Source organism: Mandrillus leucophaeus, unplaced genomic scaffold (genome assembly GCF_000951045.1).
Source record: "Mandrillus leucophaeus isolate KB7577 unplaced genomic scaffold, Mleu.le_1.0 Scaffold300, whole genome shotgun sequence".
NCBI lineage: Eukaryota > Metazoa > Chordata > Mammalia > Primates > Cercopithecidae > Mandrillus > Mandrillus leucophaeus.
Genome location: NW_012103144.1, coordinates 3,349,092 through 3,358,081, shown reverse-complemented (window position 1 = coordinate 3,358,081; position 8,990 = coordinate 3,349,092).

The window sequence follows — 8,990 nt, the reverse complement described above, 5'->3', positions numbered from 1 at the left end:
CCTGTCTCTACTAAAAATACAAAAATTAGCCAGGTGTGGTGGCAGGAGCCTGTAATCCCAGCTACTAGGGAGGCTGAGGCAGGAGATTACTTGAACCAGGGAGGTGGAGGTTGCAGTAAGCCAAGATCATGCCACTGGATTCCAGCCTGGGTGACAGAGAAAGACTCCATCTAAAAAAAAAAAAAAAAAAAAAAAAAAAAAAAAAAAATTTGTCTACACAGATCTGCTCATTTCTCTGACCAGGAAGGCAATATTTTGTACACTCCAGTGTACATGCAGTCTCTCATTGCCAGTACTTGACAATATAGTTATTAGTCCTCTTCCCTCTTGCTCAGTGCCAGCTTATCCTCAGTACTCTTTTACATGAGTCTCTCAGTTCATCACTTCACTTCACAGCATTTACAGGATGGGTGAGAATAGAGATAAACTTCTCTCACTTGATGAACATCTGTGAAGAGATCCAATATGCCACAGGACATTAATTCGAAAACATTGTGTCCAACAAGCTCTTTTGCAACCAATTTATTGAATGAACTGAAAAATATAAGTAGGATATTTTAAAAATTTTATACATATCTGTCCTCAAACCTCTTTTGTTGTATTTTCCTTCCCCTACCCCTTGGCCATATCTTAGATTCCATAGCTTTCTGATTACTTTCAGGCATTGGAACAGTCTCCTTTTCCATCTTCTTTCCAGTTTAATACACATCAAAGCATTCAGTTCTCACTCAATTTTAAGCTTCCACTTCCCAGTCTCACTCAGAACTGACTCTCAGTTTCATAGTAATTGGAAGCAAGAGCATATCATGATATTTTACTATGTTTCCACCTTTCTCTTCCAACTTCATTCCTGACTCACTACACTGCCTCTAGCTCCCCCTAGAGGTGGGTTGGGAAGAGGGATGCATGTTAAATTGGAAAAGTCTGTTTAAAATTAGTGGCATCATTTGTATTTTCTCCTGGTTGTTGGAAATCCTCTGTCACGGAAGATGTCCAAACATGGGCTCTCTCACACAAGGGATGTTTTGGTGGGTTCTCTGGAGACGCTTTCCCGTAGGAGTGTTCAACATTACATCATTTAACAGTGAGCAACATTTTTTCTGGATGCCTTCAAGTGGCTTATCCACAATCCCCATTTCTAATGGCACCCCACAGAACCTTCATTTGCTGGGTCAACTTGCCTCACTGGACATCCTCTCTAAAGGGCTCTATTTTGCTTCCTTCCACAGTGCCTTCTCTTGCTCCAGTAACTGTACCTGTCCCTCCTACTAATGGATTTATTTGCTACCACTGCAGCTTTCTCTCGTTACTTGTTCTTTAGCAGTTACTCCAGGTAGCTTTTCATAATTGAGCCTCTTCTAGGTAAAACTTAAACACATTCCTTGTGCACATTGAAGCCAGGGTAAACAGATCAGCATCACCCAAGCTCACTTCCACAGCTCAGCCAACAACCACCAGGGACAATACGGCAGTCTCCCTTCATTATAAGACATCCTCCACCACTTAGCTGAGTTAGGAGAAAACAGCTTCCTCTCAAGTAAGCCAACAATCCTTTTCAAAGCATCTTCCTCCTACTTCTCCAAATTTATTATCTCATGTCACATTGGCTAAAGATCATAAGATCGTGTCCACTCTTTAGCAAGTCCTTTGGAAATGTCTCTGGTCTTCAGAATAAGAGAGCACTTAAAATATAATGTTCCCAGCTTCGAAGCCTCCGCTGACATTCTGGGACAGGAGGGTCATATTTAACATTAATACTCTAGAATTAAGGAAAAATAAACATAATTTTGTGGGTTCACTTTCCCTAGTAATTAGTTTAGACTTTATTAGGAATATACCTATAGCAATTAGATATATATCAATAGCTTCAGAAGTCAAGGTAAGATATTTTCCTGCTAATAGGAGAAACAGAGAAGAAAACTTTCAAAACAAACCTGGATCCTTAGTGGCTCAATTATGTTGGATAGTTTCCTGAGCATTATTTCTCTGTCCTTTCAATGCATATGGTAGTTTTAAAATATATCTGCAAACTCCTTTATATTATACTCCTCACTTCAAGAAGTGGAGTTTAATTCCCCTCTTCTGAAATGTGGGCTGGATTTATAACAATAAACTTCAAACCAATAGACTGTGGCAGAACTGATGGAATATGATGAGGCATAAAAGTCATTGAGGGTTCTTGCTCTTTCTCTTAGACCTCTTGCTTTGAAAAAAAGTCAGTTGCCATGCTTTCAGGACACTCAACCACCCTATAAAGAGGCCCATGTGACAATGAACTGAGGACTCTTGTAAAGAACCATGTGAGTGAAACATCTTAGAAGTGAGTCTTATAGCCCCTGTCAAACCTTCAGATAACTATAGCCTCAGCCAATAACTTGACTGCAGACTCCTGAGAAACTCTACACCAGAACCTCAGCTAACCTCTCTCCAATCCCTGACTCACAGAAATTGTGATTTAATAAATGCTTGTTATTTTAAGTCACTAAGTTTAAGGGTAACTTTTTATATAGCAGCAGATAACTAATACAATATGGCATTTTACATACTGAAATAAATTTAAAATCCCATATATTCTTTCCTGAATTCTATATGCCATGTACACCCAAAATATACCAATAACCAAATGCATGCCTTGACTCAAAGTCAGGTGCTGTGATAACTTCTCTTTATAACAGTCTAATCATTCAGCTGAGCATGATTACTAATCCACAGATGGATCAGCTGATAACCTCCCCAACTCTTGATGAAATGACTTGTTCTGTCAGGAGTTATTGAGAAGGACATACACACATTAACATAATGTGAATCTGCTTATTAAGGATCATACTTAGATTCATGGTCACCTGGGCCAATAGTAAGTAATGAAGAGAAGACTCTATTGTGCAAAATTATTCCTCTGTCACTAACATTTTAAACTCAAATATTATAACATGTCTATTTTTTAGATTAATTCAGTGTTAAAATTCATGTAACTTCAGTAGAGATAGTTCTTTATGTTGCTTGAGGTAAATTATTCTTTTGAATATGAATAAAAAGAGTGAGATTAGGATGTAGGCCACCAAGAAGAAAAAAGGGAAATTAATTCAAAAGCTGAGAGTGCTAAGGAAAAGTTCACTGGCTTTCCAGAAACACTGTGGATGGCCTTGCGCCCTCTTAAGCTCTGTGAATTAGAGATCATCAGCTCCCAGAAGGCAGAGACTAAGTTGTGTATCTGTTATGAATACCACCTAACACAATCCAGTCGGTGGAATACTAAACCACAACAAAATCATTAGCACCAGATAAAGTCAGATGTCTATCCTAATAAGCAGCTGTTAGACTTGGAACTGTCAGGAATATCGCATGCAATTTCCTGGATGTTTTCATTAGAGTCACCTAGAAACCACACCAATAACAAATAGCAAGACAAAAATTTACTCAAGGAACACAACCAGACTCCTGGAGTGTTGCCAGTTCCAAAACAAAGCCTGCTGCCACTCAGCTGAGCTGTATTCTATATATGTGACAGAGACTTGACAGTTGAATCTCACAGCAATCTGAGATGAAAAACCAAAGGGATGTAACCACAAATAGGACAGTTGGAAGAAATAGGACCACTGTGATTAGCTGAGTCAAAGGACATCCACTCCCTATTGGAAAGTAAAAAGCAAAGGATAAGCTATTCTGGGGATCAGAAATCAGAGATATCTCAGAGTGTAGCTTTGGCTACACACAGAGAAGAGAAACTGTGACCTTGTGAATACAATCTCCTTCAATGTAGAGAAGTCTAACCAAAGTCTAGTGAGAATCTTGTTATATACATACACAAGTATGTGATAAACCACACACATTGTATCCCACTACTATCAGAAAACATCCCTGAATATACACAACAGCCACCTACATTTTTGAACCCATTTGTGGAGAATTTGTTTTCATTTTCTACTGAGTTAAATCCTATGGGATAAAAAGGGCTCTCTCTCTACATGTCAAAAAATTAAATGTTGTATTAGATGATTACTAGTACCCTCATGGTTCTGATTATTTAACAAAAAGAATATTTGAGACCACGTGAGAACAAAATGTCATCATAAACCAACTTTTAAAAAAAGAACTTAGATTCTAGTGAAACTATATTCATTGTGAAAACACAAATTGGTTAGAAACATGAGACATATTACTTTGACACTTCAGACTTGAAAAAACTGCAGATTAAAACTAGACATTATTTTACAGTGAGAAAAGCCATTAGGGTTGATTTTTGCCAACTTTATATTCAGGCCACAGATGTTAGCATGACACTTAATATTTCTGATTTATGGGGAAAATTAGAACAGAATGCTCACAATTTCACTGATATGTAGCCTGTCTGCAACCTTTCTTTTTTTATCTAAAGAAATTCAAATGCAGTTTTAATAGCTGAAAGAATTCCATAATATTTTGACTTAGTAATTTGACAGAAGCACCTATAAAATGGTGGTCCATTTTATCAAAATTATTCAAATATTTACTTATTGTCTGCAAACCGAAATTATATTTCCAACTTACCATTACTTGTCAATGTTTATTCTATATACTTTAACAGATTTTAAAGATGAATAAGGGAGGATATGCTTTATCATATGTATTATATTTCATAAACATACAGCCAACTTAAATTTTGTATTCAGTGTGGCAGTGTGGAATGCAAAATAATTTCTTGGTTTCCTGAAATCACAGGATAAAATGCTTTTGTTACTCTAAATTACAGTGTCCTCCAATAATTTTGTAGCTAAACTCCAAATTTGTTTCACAAAGACCAAACAGCATGTTAAACCACTTCATGATACAGACTTTGTCTTCAGATGTGACACATAAACAAAGCTTTATGACATCGAGACAGTTATAGAAAGTAATTTGCTGGTAAAACAGAAATCTTTCAATGTGATAATTATCTCTTTGGGCTTTGTATATTTTATTTCTTTTATAATCATAGGTAACCCCTCCCACAACACCTCTAGCATCAGAAATAAACCTCCCACTACACTCTTTAGCCACATTCTTAAATTCATCCCTCTCAAACTACGTCTATTTAGCATCACTATAAATCCAAGGTAAGAATAAATGCATGTATTTAAATTTCCTCTTAAGCTGCAGGAAAAATCAGAATCAGAAAATAGCAAGTTATAGTGAATGACTTATGGTCCAGTGTGAAAATATTGAGTAAAATATAAGTAAATAAGACAGGTCCATATATGCTAATATGATAAACTACTTGGAAGTCTTCAAATTCATTATATTCATAGAGAATAATCAGAATACAATGTATCCTTCTAAAGATGAACCTTAGTCTGCCTTTCAAAAATCAATACAGACAAGTTTGCAAAGAGTGACTATCTCACAACAACCAAGAACTTCAGCTGGAAGACTGCAAGATTGTCTATTTAAAATCCTATTTTTCAGAGAAGGAAATACAGACTCAGACATTTTTGTAAGTAAACAGCCTGTTTGTTAGATGTGTACTTGAGACTTGATCCTTGAGGTTTCTAAGGCTTTTCTCCAATGTTCTTTCTTTAAAAATTTGCTTTACTTATCTGTGTTATTGATATCTTTTGATGAACAAAATTCTTAAGTATTCTTACTAATAAGTAGTTTTTTGGTTATCATAAAAATGGTCTTTTAAAAATTGAATCATCTAACTGCATATAAAATGTAATTAGCTCTTATGTATTGATTTTATTTCTCTGAACCTTGCTAAACTTTCTAATTAATTGCAATCATTAGTCTGATAATTCTCTTGGGTTTTCCATATAGACAAACACACATATCAACTGTAAATAATTTAGGTTTTTGTTGTTGTTGTTGTTGTATTTTTTAGTTCTGGAAGCTGGAAAGGCCAAGGTGAAGAGGCTGAATCTGGTAAGAGCCTTCTTTCTGGTAAGAACTCTCTACAGAGTCCCATGGTAGCCCTAGGGCATCACATTGGTGAGGGGGCTGAGTGTGCTAGCTTAGGTCTCTATTCCTCTTTTTATAAAGCCACCAGTCCCACTCCTATGATAAATTTCAACAAGAGTTTGGAGTTTTTAATCCTTATAGAAAAATTTTCCCTAGAATCTCCAATACAATACTAAATATAAGTTTCAATAGTGGGACTCTTGTGTTATTCTTTATTTAAAGGAACATATGTTAAAAAGTAGTTACATCAAGTGAGCACAACATCTCAAATTGAAATCTGTCAAAACAAAGTATCAATTAACCATATGATATATCAGAAGGAGCTAATTAGCTGAATTATAAAATGAAAGCATTCCAGACAAAGGATACTTGAATATACATCTCTATGAACAGAGACAGTGTAGTTAATAGAGCTTGAAAATCAAGAGGGAAGGGATACAAGATGAGGCTGGAGAGGCAGGCTGATTTCAGACCTTTCATGATCTCATAGGAAAGCGCTATGATTTTAATATGTGTCCTCCAAAACTCATGTTGAAATTTATCATAGGAGTGGGACTGGTAGCTTTATAAAAAGTGTAAGAGAGACCTGAGATAGCACACTCACCTCCTCACCATGTGATGCCCTATGCTACTTTGGGACTCTACAGCAGGTCTCCAACAGCAAGAAGGCTCTTATTAGATGCACCCCCTCAACCTTGGACTTCCCAGCCTTCAGAACGGCAAGAAATAAATTTCACTTCTTATAAACTATTCAGTTGCAAGTATTCTGTTATAAGAAACAATAAAAAAATAAAAACTAAGACAGAAGGTTAGTATCAGAAGTGTGATGTTCCCAAGAATGAATATCTGAAAATGTGGAAGCAGCTTTGGAAATGGGCAATGGACAGAGGCTAGAAGAATTTAAAGGATCAGGCTAGAACAAAACAGATTCTTGTGAGAACATAGAAGACAAGAAGATTAGTGAAAGTCCAGAATACCTTAAGCTTGGTTAAGTGATCATGACCAGAATTCTGATAGAAATATGGACAGTAGAGGACATTCTGATGAGGTCTTTGATGGAACTGAGGAACAACATATTGGAACCTGGGGTAAAAGTCATCCTTGTTATAAACTGTCAAAGAACTTGCCTGAATTGTTTCCATGCCTGAGGGTTTTGTAGAAAGCCAAACTTGAGAATGATAAACTAGGGTATCTGGCAGAAGAAATTTCTAAGGAAAATATAGAAGAAGCTTCCTGGTTACTTTTCACCACTTATGCTGAGATTTGGGAGCAAAAGAATAACTTAAGGACAGAATTTATAATCAAAAAGGAAAAAGAGTGAATTCTTTGGAAAACTCTCAGCCTGGCACTTAAAGTATTGAGAAGTGTGTTCAGGAGAAGAAACCAAGCCCAGCAACCTTTTGCCAAAGAGATTAGCATGAATAGAAGGGAGCTAGGTGCTATACCTCAAGACAGTGGGAGAAATACCTCAAAGACATTTCAGAAAACTTTGAAGTTGCCCCTTTCATCACAGGCCAAGAAGTCTAGGAGAGCAAAATAATTTCCAGAGACTGGACATCATGCTCTCCATGAGATCACTGCCCATGGCCACCTTGGGATTCTGATCCCTATACCACAGTGCAGTGCTTCACAGCTACCCCAGCTGTGGCTGAATAAGTTCCGTGTATGCCTTATGCCCCAGCTTTAGAAGGCATACGTTGTAAACCTTGGTAACATTAATGTGGTGCTAATTCAGCAAGTTTGCAGAAAGAAGGAGCTGTGAAGGTTTGGCAGCCTCCACCCAGATTTCAAAGGATGTTGTTGAATTCCTAGTGGACTCAGGCAGAGACTTGTTTCAGGGAAAAGCCACTGCAGAGAGCCCTCACTGCAATAATTCTGAGTGGCATGTGAGCAGGGCATGGGTTTGGGGGTGGGGCAGGGACAGAATGCTATGATTTGAATATTTGTCCCCTCTAAACTCATTTAAAATTTATCATGGAAATACGATTGGTGGCTTTATGAGAAGAGAAAGAAGGATCTGAGCTAGCACATCCAGCTCCACCTCACAGTGTTCTGCAGAGGATCCCCATCAACAAGAAAGCTCTTGCCAAATAAACCTTCTCAACCCTGGACTTCCCAGATTCCAGAACTGTAAGAAATAAATTTCATTTTTTATAAATTACCCAGTTTCAAATACTGTTACAAGCAATAGAAAATTAACTAAGAAAACAAATTTCAGAGTAATGGGAAGTCACTGCTGGCTTTAAGGGGCAGGCTTAATATGATCAGATTTGAGTTTTAAAATATTTAAAATATTAACTAATTGTGTTAAAATATTAACTAATTAAAAACCTGTCAGTTATTCACAGATTGTTTGTGTATGTGTAGATACAATTTGTCTACATGGAAAGTCCAAAGGAATTCTCAGACTAATTATTATAACACACTCTGACTATAGTGTGAAGAACTAATATAAGAAGACAGAGGGTATAGAGAACATACTTAACAGAAGATTGCAATCATGGATGGAAGATCAAAGTAGCTCATGTTTTGGCAATCCTGTTAGAGAAGATGGGAAATGAACCAGTCAATTAATCAACAATAATTAATATCCTCCAGTTAAGGACCATTCTTTGTCCAATTTAGGAACTTAAATACTCCCTAAGTTTAATGGAATAAAATAATCCACTCCATTTCCTATCCTCTTTCTCAATCCCTCAGTTTCCCATCCAAACCCATATGTACAGTTGTTTCTCAGTTGAAAAACAAAAGATGTCATGCATAGCAATATAAATGGATGGTAGGGTAGGTAGAATAATGGCTTCCCAAAGAAATCCAGTCCCCAGAACCTGCGAATATGTTACTTTATATGGCAAAGGAGACGTTTTGCTGATGTGATTCAGTTAAAGATAACAAGATAGGAGGATTACTACATTATCTAGGTGAGCCAAACATAATCACAAGGGTCCCTAATAGAGAAAAGAGGGAGTTAGGAAAGTCAGAATCAGAATAGGAGATGTGAGGATGCATCTCCCTGGCCACCAGCCAAAGAATAAGGCAGCAGCCAGAAGCTAGAAAAGTCAAGAAGCAATTCTCCC